Source organism: Mustela lutreola, chromosome 3, assembly GCF_030435805.1.
Source record: "Mustela lutreola isolate mMusLut2 chromosome 3, mMusLut2.pri, whole genome shotgun sequence".
Lineage (NCBI taxonomy): Eukaryota > Metazoa > Chordata > Mammalia > Carnivora > Mustelidae > Mustela > Mustela lutreola.
In genome coordinates this window covers 35,503,522-35,525,083 of record NC_081292.1, presented here as the reverse complement: position 1 = coordinate 35,525,083, position 21,562 = coordinate 35,503,522, and the positions used below count along the sequence as shown (strand labels likewise).

Sequence of the window (21,562 nt, the reverse complement as noted above, 5' to 3'; positions counted from 1 at the left end):
ACAGAGACAGAGAGAGAAAGAGCACAAGCAGGGACAGTGGCAGGCAGAGGGAGAGGGAGAGGGAGAAGTAGGCTCTCCTCAGAGCAGTGAGCCTGACATGGGTCTTGTCTTGATCCCAGGACCCTGGGATCATGACCAGGGCTGAAGGCAGACACTTAACTGACCAACCCACCCAGGCACCCTGATTTTCAAATGCTGAATGAGCCTTGCATCCCCAGAATAAATTCCACATGGTCAGGATATATAATTATTTGTATATATTGCTGAGTAGTATTTGCTAATATTTTATTAGGGAGTTTTGCATATATCTTCATGAGAGCCATTAGTCTCTAGTTTTCTTATGTTGTACTGTCTTTTTCTAGTGTTGGTATCAGAGTAGACTCATAAAATGAATTAGTAAGTGTTCTTCTATTTTCTGGAAGAGATTTAAAGGGTTGATGTTATTCTTCTTTAAATATTTGGTAGAATTTTCCAGTGAAACCAACAGGGTCTGGAATTTTCTGTTTTGAAAGTTTCTAATTACTAATTAAATTTTCTTAGTTATAAGGCTATTCAAATTATCTGTCTTTAATTGTGTGAGTTGTGGTAGTTGTGCTTTTGGGAAACTGATCTGCTTCAAATAAGTCACGAAATTTATATGTGTAGAGTTGTTTGACATATTCCTTTATTATTATTTTTGATGTCTGCAGGTCTGTTGTGATGGTAAGTCTTTTTTATTCCAGATACTGGTAATTTGTGTCTTCTCTCAGTGTGTAAGAGCGTTCTCAATTTTGTTGATCTTTTCAAAGAATCAGTTTTGGGTTTAATCTATTCTCTCTATTTTTTTTTCAATTTTATTGAGTTCTGCTCTTTATCATTACTTCCTTATGCTCGATTTAAGTCCATTTGTTCTTTTTTGCAAGTTTTTTTTTAAACTAGTTTTTGTTTAAACTAGTTTTAGTCAGGATGAGAATTTTGATTATTAACTTGGGATATTTCCTCTTTTCTCCATCATATTTAGTGTTACAAAATTTCCTCTCAGAACTGCTTTAGCTGAATCTCACAAATTTTGATCTGTTGTATGTTCGTTTTCATTTACTCCAATGTACTTTAAAAAAATTCCCTTTTAATTCCTCTTTGACCCACAGATGGTTTTAGAAGTTTGTTTCAGTTCCAACTATTGAGATTTTCCTGTCCTTTTTCCATTTTTGATTTCTAGTTTGATTCCACTGTAGTCAGAGAATACACTCTGTATGATTTTGATTCTTTTAAGTTGAGGTTTGTTTTATGGCTTATGGCCTATCCTGGCATATATTTTGTGGTGCTTGAAAAGAATGTCTTTTCTGCTGTTGCTGGGTAGATTCTATAAATGTAAATTAGATCTGGCTGATTGATAGTGTTGCTGTTCTCTGTACTTGCTGGTTTTCTGTCAGTTGTTCTATGAATTGTTAAAAGAAGTGTGTTGAGATTTCCAACTCTAATTATGGACTTGTCAATTTCTTCAGACTTATCAGTTTTTGTTTCACATAATTTGCCCTACTGTTTGGTACATATTTAGGATTTGCATGCAAAGTATTACGTTTGCTATGTCTTTTTGGTGGATTGATCCTTCTATCATTATGTAGTGTCCCTCTGTCCTTGATCATTTTGTTTGTTCAGCAGTCCTTACCTGATCTTAATATAGCTGCTCCTGCTTTCTTCTGATTAATGTTTGCATGATATATCTTTTTCTATCATTTTACTTTCACCCTCCTATATTGTATTTGACAGTAGTTTCTTGTAGATAGCATATTGTTGGGTCACTTTTTTAAAGTAAGTTCTACACCCAATGTGGGGCTTGAACTCATAAGAGTCACATGCTCTACCAGTTAAGTCAGCCAGGTCCCCTTCCTTGGATCTTTTTAAAATCTATCATGTCAACCTCTGTATTATAATTTGTATACTTAGGTCATTTACACTTAATGTAATTACTGACATGCTTGGATTATATTCTACCATATTATTTTCTGTTTACTATATTCTTTATTTTCTCTTTCCTTATGTTCATTTTTCAGTCCTTTTGTGGATATGTGAATGCTTTTTAGAATTCAATTTTTATTTATCTTTAGTTTTTTGAGTATATCTCTTGGTATAGCTTTTTAATGGTTGCTCTTGATATTCCCTTAAATATGCATAACTTGCCAGAGTCCATTGTTTTCAGTATTCTCTCACTTCACTTAGAATCCTTACCTCCCTTTATATCCTTCCACTCTTCCTCATTTATAAAATAACTTTCTTAAATATTTCCTTTATGTACATTGATAGTCACATCAGTGTTATGTTTTTGCTTCAATCATCTAATTTAGAAAACTTAAGAGAAGTAAAGTTTATTGTATTTATCCCTATTTTTACTCTTTGTTTTATTCTTTCTTCCATACTGATGTTCCCTCTTCCATCACTTCTTTTTTGTTTAGAGAAATTCTTTTAGCCATTTTTTAAAGATGAGCTTGTTGGTGACACATTTCTAGGTAGTCCTTCAGCTGAAAATGTCTTGATTTCCCCTTCATTTCTGAAGGATATTTTCACTGTTCGGGCTGACAGTTCTTTTCTTTCAACATTTGAAAATTTTCTGCCACTTACTTCTGGCCTCCATGCTTTTTGATGGGAAATTCACTGTCATTCTAATTTTTTTGCCTTATAAATAAGGTCTCATTTCTCTCTTGCTGCTTTAAAATCTTTTCTTTGAGTTTATTTTTCAGAAGTTTGACTGAAATATATCTTAGTGTGGATTTTTGAGGGTAATCCTGTTTGGGGTTATAATCCACTTTTTGACACTATAGGTCTCTTTCTTTTGCCAAACTTGAAAACTTTCAGCAATTGTTTCTTCAAATACATTTTTTTAGCCTTGTCCTCCTTTTTCTCTCCTTCCAGGATGTTGATGATACATATGCTGTACAATTTTTATATTCCCTTAGGTCCTGAAGGCCCTGTTTGTTTGTTTTTTTTTTTCTTTCCCCCTTCCTCCATTTTCAGTCTATTTTCTCTGTTGTTCAGATTGGGTAATTTCTATTATTTTATCTGTAAGTTCACTGATTCTTTCCTCTGTTTCTTCCATTCCATTGTTGAGCCCACCCACTAAATATTTTTCACTTCATTTATTACATTTTTCAATTTCTAGGAAGCTGAAAAAGACAGTAAAATTTTAAAGAACACAAAAATCAAGCCAAAACATTTTTTTTTTTGAAGTTGCAAAAAGAAACAACTCTTTTCTCCTTCTTACGAAATGAATACATTGATGTACAGACAAGGAGTTCAATGTCCATGCAGATTGATAAGGTCTTGCTCTTGAGAACATGTCCTGAGGGTTCCTCTCCAGAGCAATGTGGTTGTTCTGGGCATAAGTGACAGCCAGAGACAGGGCAGGCAGTTGAGGCAGGAACAAGCAATGCTTTAGTATTAAGCTGTAACATACTACAGTACTATGGTGATATAGAGCTTTCTTCCTCTGGCCTTTGCAGTCCTAACTCTACCCCTCCTTATTTTAACCTTCTCCTCAGATCCTTTACTCTTTGCATGGATTTTTACATTTTTCTCTTCTCTGGCATCATCTTCCTCTAGCATCCTTCTTGTTTACCTGGTTTACCAACACTTTTTACCGTTTACCTGTTACCTTACCAACACTTTTTACCTGTTTTAACTTTTACCTGTCTACCAACACTTCGTGTGTATAGTATGACATTTTGTGCATGTGTTGATCCCCTGACTCAGCTCCTTGACTGGGGCTCTTGCCTGGCTAAACACCACCTACACATTTTAATGGGTTCACTTTACCAGTGCTTGTAGAATACAGATCTTTATTTCTTCTCTTCAAGGTGGGGGTGGGGGAAATTGATTTTCAAGGTCCATAGCCTCCTCTCTCTAGGGGATGTTTCTGTGAGATCACCAGCTGCTTCCCGTACATGCTACTTCCATCCCAAGCCCAGCACGTGGAGGCAGGAAGAGAAATGGGTGGGAGGACAAATTAACACTGAAAAGCTTGATAAATACTAACAGCAAATACTAAAAATAACTAGGCAGAAGTAGTCTACTTTTAGGAATTTCATTTGTGCCTTTGTACTGGGGACGAGGAGGAGGGAGAGAAAGAGGGCTGTGGAAAAGGGGCTGGAAATGTTCATGTTCTCTGGAGGTGGAGGCACTAAGAGTTTCCCCGGGCTGGCAGCACCACCCCACCCCCTCCCTGAAATAACTTTCTCAGCTTTCTCAGGCTTCCACAGTTCTGCAAATGGCTCCCTCCTTGTGCCGCAAATGGCATGTCTGTTCTTGACAGCAGAGAGGAAAAGCAGCTAAGAGGTTATAGGCTGCTTTGCTCCTCAACTTCATGCTCTCCCAGCTGTAAAATAGTCTGGCCATCTTTTGACCTCAGCTCCCTAGAGTAGAGCGGGGTCAGGATCAGTACTGTGTCACTTGTATGTCTCTGAGTCCCTGGTATGCTGGGTGTGACATGACACATGGTGGATACAGGATCTCACAGACTAGGAATTCCACATGTTTCCCCCAAATGACTTTTATATAACATGAGGGAAATAAATGGTTCCCACTTGGATGAATTATATGCACTTTTGGGCTCTGCATCATATCTGTCCCATGCAATTAGCAAACAGGGAGTATCTTGAGCCCGAGTCTTCCCTCGTGTTCCCCTAATCCTTCCTCCACAACATGTAATCTCAATTGCACAATCAGACAGCAGAAAGAAATAAAAGCCTTCCTTCCTCTTCCCTACTCTCAAAATTTCCACATCTTTATCTCCCCCTCCTTCTTTCATGACTTGGATGAGGAGGGAGCATCCTCCATACAAAGGTTAATCCCTCCGTTTCTGTCCTGATTCTCCCCTCCACAGCTTACTCCATTTCCTAACCCCATCAACCCTCCTACATCTTCAGAATGCCACTAGCCTGGGCTCCTCAGAGGCTGGAAAACAGCCCTGGCCTTTCTAATCCTGAAAACCTGTCTTCTATTTTGTTTTTCTTTACCATCTCATATCTCCCTTCTGTTCTCCATCACAATTTCTAAAAGAGTCATCTACATGGATTATTTCCATCTCCCTTACTTTACTCCTTAACCCTTGTAACCAGACCTCCATCTGCTTTCTCAAAGGTTCCTAATGAGTTTCATGTTGCCAAATGCAATGGCCTTCACCTTTTTGTTCAGCTCTTTGGAAACCCACTCTACCCTTTGATTTTGTGATAGTACAATATCCTAGTTTTCCTGGGATCTATCTGTCTACTCCTAGGCTCTTCTACTATCTCCTCCTCTTCTGACCATCCCATAATTATAGGCCATTCCCATAGTCAAAGGTTGCCAGATTTAGCAAATAAAATACAGAACATTCTATCAAATTTGAATTTTAAACCAACAACATATATATATGTTTTTTAGTATTGGTATGCCAAATATTGTGTGGAATATTCTTATACTAACACATGATTCTTTGTTGAACTGAAATTCAATCTTAACTGAGCATCCTATATTTTATCTGGCAACTCCACCATAGTTGTTTCTTCAACACTCATCTCCTTTCTCTAAATTCCTCCCTTAAGATGTTTTTGATGCCCAGGCTTCAAAGATTTTCTTTCATCAGATAATTTCTAAACTTCTATCTCCAGCAGTTTCCTCTCTCTCTCTCTCTCTCTCTCTCTCTCATGCACTCCTCTGTTTTCTCCTGGATATTTTATAATATATAAATTCATTTTATGTAAAACCAAACTTAGTATTTTTGACCCTAAAACCTACTTCTCTGCCTGGCTTCTCTATTTCTACTAATACCTCTCTACCCTCTCAGTCACCTCAACTCCAAATCCAGAACCCCTTCTTAATCAAGTGCCTGAATATTGGTTAATTTTACTACTTTCACTGTCTTTCTTCCCATTCCCATGGATACAACTAACTAGATGTCCATGTCATCTCTGGGGACTACCAAGCATACTAGGCTACTGAAATTGCCTTCTGATTAGTCCCCTTACTTCTATTTTCATCCACCCTTCATCTCTCCACACTCAATTAATATCCTAACTAAATCACAGGTATGGGTATGCCATTTCCTCGATCAAGGAAGTTTCTACTGGCTCCTGGTTAAAGTTCAAACTCCCTAGCCAGCATTCAGAGTCTTCCATAAGTTGATCTTTCTCTTCTTTATCTCCCTGTTGTCTCCTATATGCACCCCAATCTTAAGGCACATCAGAACACCATGTCTGGGGCTTTCCTGTCCCTGCTCACACTCCAATTTAGAAGTAGACTACTTTGAGGGGGACTCTTAAATTTCCTGCATATAGAGATGCTCACTAAATGCTTGTTGAATATGTGAAGTCAGTTATCCATATTAACAAAAATGAAGTAATTAAATCCACAAACCATTTATGTGATAATACTAATGAATGCATTTTTCAGCAAACACATTTTTTCCTTCTACCAGTTACGGGAAATATCAAACTCTCATAAATATCTCATGCCTTTTGATGTCAAGTCACAACTAGACTCTCACAGAGGACCCACAAGGGCACAGACAGACACAGATCTCACCCACTCTTTGCTGTCTCTCTTGATTTACTTTTTGATCTCTGATACCTTCCCCATTTCCCCCGGTTCTACAAATGAAAGATTATAATATTCTCTGTAAATGTTCTTGAATTCTCTGTTACATAAATTTCCAAATGACTATATTCTAAACTGTTGCCAACCCCATATACTGATCCAACAACATCTGATTGCTTTAAAAATCTAAATCAGAGATCCACATCAGGCTAGATCCTAAATACTTTCAGGTTTGCAAACCATATGGTCTCTGTTGCAATTACTCAGCTCTGGCATTGTGGCCCCAAAGTAGCCACTGACGACACAAAAATAAATGAGCAGGTCTGTGTGCCAATAAAACTTTACCTACAAAAACAGGCAGTTGGCCTGTGGGTCATTCTTTGATGATAACCCCCTCTCCCAACATCAGTCACGCTTCTGATAAACCATTTACTTCATGTTTTCTTTCCAAACTGTATTTCACTGTGGTAATCTCTTAATTGGAAAGAAGCCTGGGATTTTACCTGATACAGCCTTTTTTCCCCCACACACAATTATACTGAAACCAAACTCAAGACCCCAAAGTGGGTGGGGGAAATACAAAGTGGGACTTTCTTCTCAGCCCAGTGGACATCACCCCAGGGTGGGGACAGGATGAGGCAAATGGGGTGAATAGCATAGTCTCTTTGGGCACAAATCTTAAAGAGGCACCAAAAAACCTCAGTAATCAAAATACATAATACTTTAATGCAATATTTTAAAAACCAAAAACATCCACAATGAACAAAGCATCATTACTTATTTAAGTAAAGACATGATCACTATTACTGATTTTTTCTTTAGTCTCGGCCTCTAACGTGGCTCTGCATAGCAATGTTTCTGATCCTATCTTTATTTAAAATGTTGATATTTTGTTCATCATGAATTTTTTTGCATTAATTTTGATTTAAAACATAATATATTCAAACTTATTTATCTAGATTATGGAATTTTACAATGCCCTCTTCAATTTTGTACTAAAGTGACTGCCATAGTCACCTCCCTCCCTATCCCTTAGAATCAAGCCCATGTAGCCTTTTGCATTATCAAAGTCCATGCCCATTTCAGAGAATGATGTATATCTCTTTAATGTTACCTTTCAACTAGGTCATTCCTCTTGGCTGCTTTGATACCATTTTAGTCATTGGATCTGCCACATACACAAGTGGATTTGAAACATGTGGAAAATCTGGTACCAGACTGGAATCACTATTTTTTTTTTAAATATTTTATTTATTTATTTGACAGAGAAAGAGGGAACACAAGCAGGGGGAGGAGGAGAGGAAGAAGCAGGCTTCTTGCTAAGCAGGGAGCCTGAGGTAGGGCTCGATCCCAGGACCCTGGGATCATGACCTGAGATGAAGGCAGTTGCTTAACGACTGAGCTACTGAGGCGCCCCTCCAGAGTCACTTCTTAAGAGACATATTAAGATGACAGGGAACTAACACATACCAAGTGCCAAGTGGTACTGTGCTAATGAACTTTATATGCATCATTTCATGTAATCTTCACAACAATCTCATGAGGTTTGATTATATTCTTTTTGACTCATTATTTCTTTTGAAACAGAGGCTCAGATAAAATGAGATTATAGAAAATGCTAAAGCTAGGATGAAGCTTTCTGCTACCTCACATTATCTGTCAAGAAGCTGACATTCTGGACATGGTTAAGGTACTTTCATGCCTTCCTACCTTATATTTGTACAGAACCACTCTCATTTTTAAAGAGCTTTCAAATGCTTCATCTCATATGAGCTTTATTATAACCGTAGGTGAAAATCTTATATTTTAAGGATACTTATTTACTTATTTATTTATTTATTTAGCGAGAGCATGAGTCAGAGGGAGGGGGGCTGGAAGGACAGAGGGAAACAGAGACTCTCAAGCAGATGTGGGGCTTGATCTCATGAGCCCGAGATCATTACCTGAGCCAAAATCAAGAGTCAAGACACTGAACTGATTGAGCTACCCGGGTGCCCTGAAAATCTCATATTTTAGATGTGCTAGCCATCAAATACATTATATGAGTGAGAACATATTCAGAAACATTAAGTGACATAACACAAGGTCATCAGCTAATAAGTGGCAAAACTAGAATTAAAACCCCAGATCCTCTGAGGTCTGGTGAGTTTTCATTATATCCTTTGCAATCCAGAGGAACATATCCAACATCGGTATCTTTGACCCAATATTATCCATGTTCAGATCTCAGTGAGTAACCTAAGGAACAGTATCTGGGAAATAGGAAGAAATTAGCACATGTGGGAAGAAAGCTAAAGTACGGAATACTATCTATCCTGATGAGGAGGGTCTGGGTCTGAAAAAAACAGGGGCATCAGAAACAGAGAAGGTTACCTATGGGCTCAGGGGTTTAAAGGAGTATAGGGGACATTAGGAGCCTCTGGAAGGATGGCACCATGAAGAGGCTCAGAAGGGAAACATCAACCTTTGCTGGCTTCTCCTCTGCCAAATGTCATTCCTCTTGGGCCTAGGAGCCATTGTAATTATAATCAAAGCAACTTCTTTTTTTTTTTTTTTTTAAGATTTTATTTATTTATTTGACAGACAGAGATCACAAGTAGACAGACAGGTAGGCAGAGGCAGGGGGAAGCAGGCTCCCTGCTGAGCAGAGAGCCAGATGTGGGGCTCTATCCCAGGACCCTGAGACCATGACCTGAGCTGAAGGCAGAGGCTTAACCCACTGAGCCATCAAGGCACCGCTCAAAGCTCAAACTTCTGTTCAAATGCCCCAACCTTTCCAGATTCCATGCTACAAGAAAGCAAAGGAATAATTTTCAACTTTCAGTTACTATACATGCCACCATGATTTTGTGATCAAAAGGAGCATCACACAAGACACTGTGGAGACCATTCAGATGGGCGAGAAAAATCAGACCAAAGGGAGGACAGGATACAGGAGCAGAGGAGAGGGGCATGAGACATTAGGACATCATTTCCAACCCACAGCTGGGGACAAAATGGCAGGGACTCCATTTTAGAAAGAAATCACATTTCATGTTACTCCAGGCAACTTCCAAGGAGGCATCAGCCCACATAAGAAGTCACACCTGATATTATATCTCTATAACAAGATGCACAACGGGCACTCTCAAGTGTTTAAAATACTTGAAAGTGCAAAGTTTCACAGTGAGTCACAAGTTCATAAGAGCTACGTGCTTCTTTCATTGGGGAGAGGCTATACCATGCTGGGATTCCAGAGGGCAACATGGCTTCCCCACTCTTCAAAACAGAACAGCTCAAACCATCCTCTGACAATTTTAACTACAGAGAAACAGAAAACACCCCAGGCAGAGAGTGAGAGACCAATTTTGTAAACAGCAGGATGGCAAGGTATAAACAAGAATGGAAAGAAAACATTCAACTTATTAAAAAAAAATCACTGCAATTGACAAGGATAATAAGATGGGAATAAATTCACTCTCAAATATCATGGAACAACAAAAGCTCAGAGAAGTGTTAAATCACAAGCCAGGCGGCTGGAGGAATTTGCAAGGATCCATTCCCATCTGCCAACTTGTCCCTTTTGGCACCAGGCTGGATGGCACAGACTCCTTTTCCAGCTTCACAAGCTTGGGGGTTGTTTTTTGGTTTTGGTTTTTCCTTCCATGCAGCACAACCAGCATTTTCAAGGCTGGTGCCATTTTCCCAAGTCACATCTTTCTTCTTCTCTGACCCCACAAACGAAGTTGCTTTGGAGAACCACACACCACAATATTTCCATCTTTCATTTGACTGAGTCATGTTCTTGCATGCAAGGAAAATACGTTCACATATTTATATTAAATCATAGTAAGTCTTTTATATAATCACTTGTATTGTTGGAAGACATAATGCAGCCAAACACCAGCATCTTCTGTCCTTTCAACCATTCTACCAGTAATTAAGTGCTGAACACATACTCTCAACAGCAGCCTAGGGTAACAGAATGAGTTGGGTCCTGGCTTTAAGGACCACACAGTCCAATGGAGGAGACAGACTCAAAAATAAATAATTCAGAGAAGGGGTGAAGCTCCCTTAATCCTCCTCTGATATTTTTTCCACTCCCCAGCAGTCTTCTTCCAAGCCAAATATGCCTCTGTAGGCCAAGTGATCAGAGGATTGAGTAGCTATGGCTAAGCAAGCACAGATAGATATTGAACAGACTCATGTTTTCCTGTGAGAAAAGGAAGTCCTTTCTACAAAGTTCTCTTTCATCTTCCTCCACCTCCATCAATGCCTTGCTTTACAAACCTGTTCTCAACCTCAGACTTCCAAACTGCCTTGTTGGATTTAAAATCTTCTCTAGCTCTAGTTACTATTTTTGATGGCACCCATGTCACACATACTTATTTTATGCCAAGAATGGCCCATATAGTAGCTTGTTGAACTTTCATAAAAACCTCAGGGTGGGCTTCGCTTTTGTTTGTTTAAGACTTATTTTTAAGTAATCTCTATACCCAACGTGGGGCTCGAACTTACAGCCCTGAGATCAAGGGTCACACGCTCTACTGGCTGAGCCAGCCAGGCATCTCTCAGGATGGGCTTTGCTATCCTGGTGTTACAGAGGACAGAAATGAATCTCAGAAAAATTTGGGGACTTGCACAAGTGCATAAAACTGATCAGTTGAAAAACTGAGATTAGAAGGCAGGACTGTGTGATTAAACAGATTCTTAAACAGTACACTAGTCCGCCTTGGCAGGCATGTGTAGTCCAACTCCCCTGCTTGGTTATTCACACCGTAAGGACAGAGGTTAGCATTTCCATTTTTTTTAACAGTCCCTAGGCAGGGTGGGACTATGAGCAGGCAGAGTAGGCATCTGCTTGTGTGATGTGATTTAAGGGAAGCTGGACAAGGATGGGTTAAAAATATCTCCACCATTGCCCAGCAGAGTGCCTGGACTTTTACCATTGGAGGTGCGTTACTTTTGGCCTGAAGTCTTTCTGGTCTCCAGGGTTGCTTTATTAGAACATGGTTGCTGTAAGAGGAGTCATACTCAGCTGAGATCTCAGTGAGGGTCAGGGCCTCAGAGCATGAGTCACAGGAGTGATGCCCAGAAAGGAGACTGGCAGCTCCCAGTGGGTACAGTGGTCCTGAGGGGACAATGGACGGTTCTGAAGACAGGAGTGGGCATTTTGTTGGACTGGGCCCCCAGCAAGGAGGGAGGCAAATGGAAGGTGTATAATTCCTTTGGTTTGAGGAAACACCATTTGATCAGGTGTAAGAGTTGCAGGCATGGGGCATGGTGGCCGGTGGGCATCAATCGCTCAGGAACCCGCGCCTTGTGAAGGCATAAAAGACAAGGCAGTGGAATCCTTGCCCTCAAAGAGCTTACAGTCTCTCTGTGGAAGGTAACTGTCAATAGCAAACAATGGGTGTGTAAGACAAGACAGGAATGACCAAGCACAGACATATGCGTGTAACAGGAAACCGGGGAAAAGAAGATCTCAGTGTGGAAGAAGGCAGTTTCAGCTTCATTGGGGGTACACGGGGCTCCCAGAGCAGTACCAAATAGAGACTGAATGACTCGGCGAGAGCCTAGCTTATGCCAAAAGACCAAGTCGGCCACAACCAATTGCTACCTCACCCCTCTAAACCAGGAAGTCCACCCCGGATTTGATCACCATGAGGCACAATGATGTTAGGATGATCTACAAACAAAATCTGAAAACAGTTCTAATGTACAGAGATACTATTTAGAAAATATATTACTGCAAGTTAAGTCCAGCTTTTTAAATGAAAAGCTCTAATGGTTGTTCCAATCATAATAAATAAATCCAGAATTTCAGTAATAGGTGAAAGTATAGGATTTATATACTAAAACAGATGGCAAAGGCAAGTCTCAGTCTTTCTGAAACTGAGGGAAAGAGAGCCGATGACTATCATGGGCCAACAACCTTGGCAAATCCCAAGACCTTCCACTGAATTCAGCTCTGATAAAGAACAGCTTTATCCTGTGACCTTCCAGCAAACGCTAAATGCTCTTCTTCTGGGCTTTCCCTGAATACTTCCTTCACGAGCAGGAAAGGTTACTTCTATTTACTCTAACTTATCTGGTATTTTTTTTAAAAAAAGATCCCTTTATTTAATTCTCACAAAGAAAACAACCCGAAGGAAGAAAGGAAGGAAGAAAGCAAGTAAGCTTTGACCTTTCTATGCTAAATGAATGATTTTTACTGATAGCTATAGGTGATTATGTTCTCACCCTGCTGAATAACAACCCTTTGTATACCTGGCCCAAGAGAAACCAAGAGCTACAGCCTAAGGCTTGCTTGTGAGCCAAGCAGTGAAAAGAAAACAATAGAGGTAGAAAGACGTGAAAAAGAGGTAAAGGATGCGAGAGAGGAGGACCCACAAGACATCCTTCCTCCTTTGAATTTCTTAATTGAATTATTGCAATATATATACTTCCTTTTCATTTCAGCTTGGTTGCTAATAAGCCTCCTTTCCACAAGTTGCCTGTTTTCAAGGCAGCTGCATATTGGAGACACAAGCAGCAAAGGTCTCTGGCTCAGTCCACTAATAGGTTTGTATTGATCTCTGTGGAGATGCACAGACCCAGCCATCACATGATACAAACCCGCAGTTAGAAACGGGATCTAACAAACGATACATGTGCTTTATTTCCAGATGTAAGCAGCAACTTGGCAACTATTGCTCCAATGCCAAAAAGCTAGGCTTTCTGGAGCATTTGGTGTGACAAGGGGCAATTTTTTTTTTTTTTTCTCAGATCCTGAAAATCTGGGTGGTGATTACAGCACTGGAGCAAAATGACAATACCAGTATTTCTGTATGTAACATTTTATGAGAAAAGGATTCAGAATCCAGAAAAACGAAGTCAGGGAAAATGAATATTTAATATATTTAAATATTAAATATATTTAAAATGCACAAATTTTAAGCATCATGTAAAAATTAGTACCTAAACAATATCAACCTATTAATCATTATTAGTAGACCAAATTTTAAAACATAAGTATTAAAAAACTACAGTCTCAAAAAAGAGAAAAATTAAGTCATGAAATGTTGAAAATGAGATCATATTATTTAAGCTTTCATGAGAGTTCTTAAAATGCAAAAATATTGTTGAAATTTTGTCCAGATTTCTTCACTGCTAATAAAAAAGAAAACACGAGTTAGGAAAATGTGATGTATTTATGAATGGTCTCCAAATATATTTTTCTGGCTCCTTCAGCTTGAATAACTGGAACTCTCATTTGATAACTTTGAGTAATATTTTTAAATTTTGCGGAATATATTTAAAACATAATTATGGGCAGGGGAGGGGTTTGGGGTGGGGATGAAACTTATTTATTTCCTTCAAGATGTAGTTTGCTTGAAAATAAGAAGCCAGCCTTTGCAGTTTGTTCTCTTCTTTAGTTGGCTCATCTATGCCCAGCTGCCTGGATCTGTTTCAAAGCTCTCCTGTGGTAGTGCATATGCTCTAAGGCGATCCCCAACGAGCCAGGCCCTAGTGTGATCCTCTCTTCTAAGGAGAAGACAGAGCCTGTGACCTGCTTCTAGCCAATAGACTACGGCAAAGCCTACGGGAGAGTCACTCCCTTGATAAGATTACATCATGCAAGTCTCCACCTTAAAAGACTAGAGTAAGAGATTCTCCTGCGGCCTCTGAAGTCAGCTACCCTGAGAGAGGCAGGCAGCCCCATGGCCAGGAACTGCGAGCAACACCTAGGAGATGAGAGCACCCAGGTGACAGCAAGAAGACAGGGGACCTCAGTCCTCCAACCTTAACTGAATTCCACCAACAAGCACATGGACTTGGAAGAAAAAAGCTCCCAAAATGACCATAGCATAGTCAACCTCTTGATTATACCCTTATGAGACCTGGAACAGAGGACCCATCTAGATTCCTGATCCAAAGAAACTGTGGGATAATAATTATGTGTTCAATATATAACTAATGCACAAATCATAATACACTTGGAGCTCCAAAAACTGTTATTCTTGGGGATAAAAAAAAAAAAAAGGTTTGTGTTGCCAATTGTTATCTTCTTCCTCCACTTGGAGATAGCAGAAATACAGCAGAATGCTTTAGGGATATGTCTACCTTTATCCAATTCAAAACGTTAATGTGGAATGTAATTCTCTGTGTAGGATTCTCAAAATATAAATTAGTTAAATTTAGCATTTTTCAACATGGTATTATTTTGGTACTTAGAAAATGGAGAGTACACCTCCAAACCAGTTTTTTTTTTTTTTTAATGTGCACGCTTCCTTATTTTTTTAAATAAATGTTTTATTTCAAACAGTTTTAGATTTGCAGAATTATCAGTATATGAAGAGTTCTTGTATATCCCTTACTCAGATTTTATCATTAACATCTTATATTACTATAGGACATTTTTCACAATTAATGAACTAACACTGATATACTATTAACTAAACTCTATAGTTTTCAGATTTCCTTGGTTTTTATAATATTCAGATTTCCTTGGTTTTTACCTAATGTCCTTTGTCTGTTCAAGGATCCCATCCACAATGCCACATTTACAGTTAGTGGTCTTGTCTTAGGCTTCTCTTGGTTGTGACTGCCAGTATTTTTAATGACCTTGGTAGTTTTGAGGAATAGTAGTCAGGTATTTTGTAGGATGTACCTGTACTAAAATTTGTCTTTTGTTTTTCTCACAAGGAGAGTGGGGTGAGGTGTTTTGGGGAAGAGGACCAGAGGACACCTTGTGAAGGACATGGACTATCAAGATGACCTATCACTGGGGAAGTTAATCCAGATGACCTGGCTTGAGATAGTGTTTGTCAAGTTCCTCTGTGGTATGTGGCTCTTCCCCAGCCCCCACCCCAACCCCTTTCCTACTGTACTCCTTGGAGGAAAATCGGGGTGTGCAACCCCCATGGGGAGTCATCCTTTACCTCCTGGAAAGCAGAGTATCTACATGGAGTATTTGGAATTATTCCACGTGGAAGATTTATCTGTTCTCTTCATATATATTTTTTTTCTTAAGATTTTATTTATTTATTTGTCAGAGAGGCAGAGAGAGTACAGGCAGGCAGAATGGCAGGCAGAGGCAGAGGGAGAAGCAGGCATTCCGCGGAGCAAGGAGTCTGATGTGGTACTCGATCCCAGGATGCTGGGATTATGACCTAAGCCAAAAGCAGCCGCTTAACCGACTGAGCCACCCAGGTGCCCCTATTCTCTTCATATATTGATCTAATTATTAATATCTGAATATATATTGATTTTATTCTTTGGGTTTTACCACTACTTTATTTTGTTGTTCCAAGTGTGTGGCTTTGGTGGTTGGGAGTACTTTTGTTAACTCCTATGTCCTTGTGACATACTTTGTGTCACACTTTTGTGAGGTGTTTTTTGCTTTGTTTTGTTTTTCATTTTTCTTTTAGCATTACCTTACTTTCTGGTACTACAAGATTCTCCAGGCTCATTCTGTGTATTTCTTGCCTTAGTCCTAGATCAGCTATTTCTCCAAGGAGCTTGGGTTCCTTTTACTGGAAAATAGTATTAAAAGCAAGATTTGGGCAGTAGGTGTGTTTATTGCTACTGAGGTGTCATTGCTTCCAGGCCAAACCAATTTTTGTCTCTAGACATGGGACCTTGGAATGTTCCTATATGCATCATGTATTTTAATTTATTCAACATTTTTACAAAGATTACTATGTGTCAGGCATTATTTGAAGCCTTTTGCTAATATTAACACATTTAATCCTTGTAAAAACCTCTGATCAAGATAGGTAGTATTAGTAGCCCCATTTTATAAATGAAAAAACTGGGATACTGAGAGGTTTAAACATGAGGCCAAAGTCATACAGCTAGTAAGTGGCAGAACCAGGAAATGAACCCAAGCACCTTGTTCCAGATTTGGGGGAATAACCAGCACACCACATTGCCTTACAGTGGCAAGGACCTCACGGAGAGGCAGATTAATGGATTAATGAGTCTACCTACATTCATTTCCAACCAATACCTATTATATGCCCATTAGGTGCTAAATTCTGGGCTAGATGTTAATTGGCTTAATGCCATTTGAGATACTTTCTTGGGCTACAGCCCAATTTAAAATGAAGGAAGAGGCTGTTGTAATGTCTCCTCCCCTGAGAGGACTCTGGCAGCTGCGAAGGATGAAGATGATGAAATGAAACCACTCCACTCAGGGGCTGCAAATACACTTTCTTCAGCTACAGGTAATATCCCAGGGTGAGAGGCAGTGCCTGCTTTACTTCATACCTTTCCGGTATCTCTTCCAGAAAGAAAAGGTTAAAGAAAAGGTTTATTATCTTTTCCTATATATGAAACACCCAGTCATGATGCCACCGTTCACTGATAAAATATTTGAAACGGTCTTTTGTGAAAATCATTGAACAAAACAGAGATTTCCATTTACAGCTGACTGAAAGAAAAATTTTAAATGTATACTTACTTTATGACGGTCACTAATGGGTGGTTCCCAGAGACCAAGCCGAGATAATCTGAAAGGAAACAGGCAAAATAACCATGCTGAATTGAAGTATCTGCAAGGATTACAATATTATTTTTCCCTGTACATTTAGTGGCAGAGCTCTGTGAAGCATCTCGTGACCTGGCTTTAGTTGCCAATAACACGTTTTGGGAACGGGAGGACAGGAGAGATGGAGCTGGGTTTGGCAGAAAGGACTCACCTAGAAAAAGAAGGTGGAGGCTGACACAGTGGGGAATCTTGCACTGACCTCTTGCTGATATTTATAAATTCCTTGGAAGAGGACATGGATTCAAGGGAAGGGATAGTCAAGAATATGGACCTTCGTTTTTCAGGTCAAGAGCAAGGATCAAAAGAGCCACCTTCGAGATGTACCAAGGGTTAGGGGTATTCCAAAAGAATTAGCAAACCCAGTGCCTTAATGCTACAATAAGAAATCACAATAGGTCAATAAATGGGAATAATGTAGTGATTAGATTCATAGGTCAGGGAAAAGGAATAATCAAAGGGTTTAGTCTGTGAGAAGCCAACTGAGTTTGGCTGAGTGGGTTTGATTGGGAAGACTTCAAGGAGGGGGTGTGATGCATTGAATCCCTTTGCCAATGGCCATGGGAGAGGGGTGGTCTCTCAGATTTTGTTTCTGGCATTTACAACCTCTCTCTGATTAAAAAAAAGTGCATTTGGGTATCTCTGGGGGTACCAGTGTAAACAATCTAATTAGTCCATCAGATATAGTTTCAAAACTATCAACAGGGTCAAAGCCCTCTTGGGAAACTCACATCAATTAATTCTTAAATATCAAAGTATCACTTTTATCAGGAATTGGGCAATTGTTTGGATTTCTAAATAGCATCCTTTTTTAATTTAAAATATTGTAATAATTCAAGGAAAAGGTGTTCCAACTGACATGTTAGAAAAAAAAATATTCTATCGATTTCAGTGTATTTGATGATATACCAATCATTGCAAAATGCATCTGTTAATATACCAAGGACTCATATTCCTGCAAGCATTTAACAAAGTATTGAATATACTTAAACCAGAACTAGGAGTTTTACCAAAGGGTTAATAGATTTGTCCCTTCAAACATAGACTAGAGGCAAAATATTTCAGTGTAAGGACCTCAGGCAGGTTATTAAACCTCTGGATGTTCCACAAATAATAGTTATAATGTTATTCTTAGTGCCAGCAATATAAGAATTCTGATCCAAGATAGGTTCTTAATGTTTTTCTTACTTATAATTACCTACACATTTTAATAATACAGATATTTAGAAGAGACTTTGGTTTAATAACATGTAACCTTTCCAAGCATGATTTTTTTTTTAAGATTTTATTTATTTATTTGACAGACAGAGATCACAAGTAGGCAGAGAGGCAGGCAGGGTGAGGGGGATGTGGAAGCAGGCTCCCCACTGAGCAGAGAACCTGATGTGGGGCTCGATCCCAGGACCTTGAGATCATGACCCAAGCCAAAGGCAGAGACTTAACCCATTGAGCCACCCAGGCACCCCTCCGAGCATGTTTTTTTTAACTGGAAAAAAAAAATCTGTGAAATGGCTTCTATATATTTTCCTTTATCTCATAGTTACTTTGTTGACATACAAACAGATTACAACCTGAAAAGGGGTATTTTATAGGTTTTCATTGTTAGGATGTGGAATCTAGTCAACATGAATTCGCAGTGTTTTACATTTTGAAATATAGTTGACTCCATTTCAGACTTTCCGATTTTACTGAAACAACAACAACAAAGGACACTTGGTTACAATGGCAAGGTAGATAAATGAGCAGTTACTAGAGCTGACCTGGCATAGGACGCCAACAGCTGTCGTTACTATCAGAGTGGACAGGCCATTAAAGACCAAGCTTGTTGGAACCATCTTAGTCAGTTGGGCTGAGACCAGGAGAAGAGAACATCACATGAAAGGTATCAAAAGCTCTGCTTGCTCTCTAGGCCCCCAGACAGCTTTCATTGATCTGCGCATAGGAGTACATTGAAACACAGTCTGTCTTACCTATTTTTTCTCAGAGATTGCTAAAACAATGCTGGAGGTCGGGTGTGAAGGTAGATAGGAATGCAGCTGTAAATAATGAACAGGGTATAGAATCTATTTTTATATAATAGCAGCTTTCGTTGAGATATGCATAAGGGAAATTCTGTAGATTACATACGTATCTTGCTAATTTAAATGATCGCTTCAGGAAAACAAGGAGATAAGGTGCAAAGGACAGGAATTCCGGGGTCTCGTCCCGGCTCGGCCATCATAGCAGTCGCTTACTATTACTAGGCCTCTTTATACAGAAAAGCACATGTATTAGCTCTAAAATCCCTTTCTGACATCCATTTCAAGTTGGCCCTTACTTTTCCTAGAAGAGCTCCATCAGGAAGTTTATGGTTGATGAGCAAATAAATACAGATGTAGCCAAATTTGGTTTTTCAGAAGCTTGAAGTGAATCTTCTTTTAATTGTGTCAGTGCATGAAATAGTTACTTTATGTATTTTGGGTTGCATATACAAATTTCAAGGCTTATGATATGAATGTCAGAGAACATTCAGATAAAAACTGCTTTGAAATGTTTTAAGTGTTGTATGAGGATACTGTTCAGTTATCAACACCAGTATTTCTAACTATCTTATCCGTCAGCCCTAACATCCACTCAAGTTAATGATGAATAAAATGGTTTCTGGTCTCAGTGTCGGTATCTAGTTTTTCAGATGCCAAAACATAGCATTTTCACTGAACAGTATATTGTGACATGAACTTGTAAATAGAATCAAATAGCTCTTTACATTTTCATTTTAATATGATTTAATAAGTCTAATAATTTGAATATCAGAATCCAACCCTCATTTTCCTCAGGAAGTGGAAAAGGCTTAATATTTATTCATCTAGAAAAAAAATGTGCCATGCTCCAAAACACAATTAAATTAGAAACAGATGATACTCATCCTCTCAGGGGCATTTAGCACATGCTAAATATATTCACAGCACAGTTGATCATTTATAAAACACAGCTACCATCGCGACCAGAGAGTCGTGTCCACGGCAGTTCATTCATGATCTAGAGTGAAAAGCCATGAATTCTGCAAGGCTGGAGGCCACCTCAAAACAACAGGCAATCGATATTGCTCTGTTTTACAAAATGCTTAATAAAAATATTTTAAAACATTCTATTCTCTTGTTTTCTACTTTTAGACTGAGTGCTTAAATGAGGATTAATCTAGTTCTCTCCACTTCAGTAAATATGGAAATCAAGCATGGAGGGAACAGGCTTAATAGGATTCTAGTTTCCATGAAAGGATCATTGTTTGTGCCCTTGTTCCTCATGGCACAACTTCACTTATGCAAGGTGCTGTCCGGAGCTGCTTTCAGAGGCCATGATTCATTCTGATGCCATGACTCTGTGACTCAAGTTGGGAGGAATGGATAGTATTCCCATTTCTTTCTTAAAGCTGGTCTTAAATTCAGAAAGCATGTTATGATTAAAAAAAATAAAAACAAAACAATAACAAAAAGAAGCCAAATTCATTCCAGGGGCGAGAGACAGGATAAATGGAGGTTATACAAATGTTTTTTTTCTAGCCAACTGGTCAGTCAGCAACATTTATAGAGAACCTATAAGGGCAGAGCCCAGATGGAATTACTATCTGCAATGTCGCATGTGGGAGAATTGTAGGCTGGGTCACAAGCAGAAAAATACAATCATCTGATAGCCATACTATGGGTTTATCCATTCTTTCAACAAACATTTAGAGAGTATCCACCATGAGGCAGGGGCTAAGGGCTAGAAATGAATGCTACGGCTTCACCTTTAAGATACTCACTCCTAGAGGGGAGAACCCAGCTAGTCATGCAGGATAGACAAGAAAACAAATAAAATAATCAAAATGTGAACAGTTGAATGACAGACTCACATAAATTTGAATTGCTGGTCTGAACAACACCTGCACACACACCTTGCTCCTTCCCTTTCTGATGGTTTTTCTCATTACTGCCTCCTCATGAGCACAGTTATCACTTCATGTCATACGTTTATTTGTTATTTTGGTTTTCTGCCTCCTTCCTTGAAGGCAAGAGATTTCTTTGGTTGACTGAGGTCAACCAGCCCCCAGAACAAGACTTAAAATATATAAGTAAATAATCATTATAGAAGTCATTCAAAAGAAGGTACGATTATCTGGAAAGTCGGGAGGCAGTGATATTGGGTGATTACAAAAGGGGATTACATTTTGGCAAAGAAGAAGTTGAAAGTCAGTCGAGAGAAGTTTGCTGGGCAGGTCCTCAGGGACCCCCAGCAATAGGTCCACGGAGCATGGGCAATTTTGTCTGCCCAGTGTCCTGACCTCCTGGAACAGTCTCCCAGCTCCCTGTGGCTTTAATAGGGCAGCTGCTCCCAAACATCTACTCTTCTGACCAAGGGGGAGGAAGCAAACCAAGCTAGGCCAGCTGGTTCTCCCTCCCAAACCCTGAAGCCTGGACAAGAACAAGGAGTAAAGGCAGCCATGCCAGAAGCATCTCAGAAGGATGGCTTCCGTGTTCCAGCTTCTGA

General features: G+C 39.3%; 1 protein-coding gene across 2 annotated transcripts in view; it reads right to left on the bottom strand.

Annotated features, from left to right (window-relative positions):
- The window catches only part of NCALD (neurocalcin delta), a 398,244-nt gene that overhangs the window by 167,600 nt on the left and 209,082 nt on the right, over positions 1 to 21,562 (bottom strand). For both annotated transcript variants that reach the window (XM_059165892.1, XM_059165893.1), the window contains exon 3: positions 16,973 to 17,021. The gene's annotated coding sequence lies outside the window, so the exon portion shown is untranslated. The remainder of the gene's footprint in view (positions 1 to 16,972; positions 17,022 to 21,562) is intronic.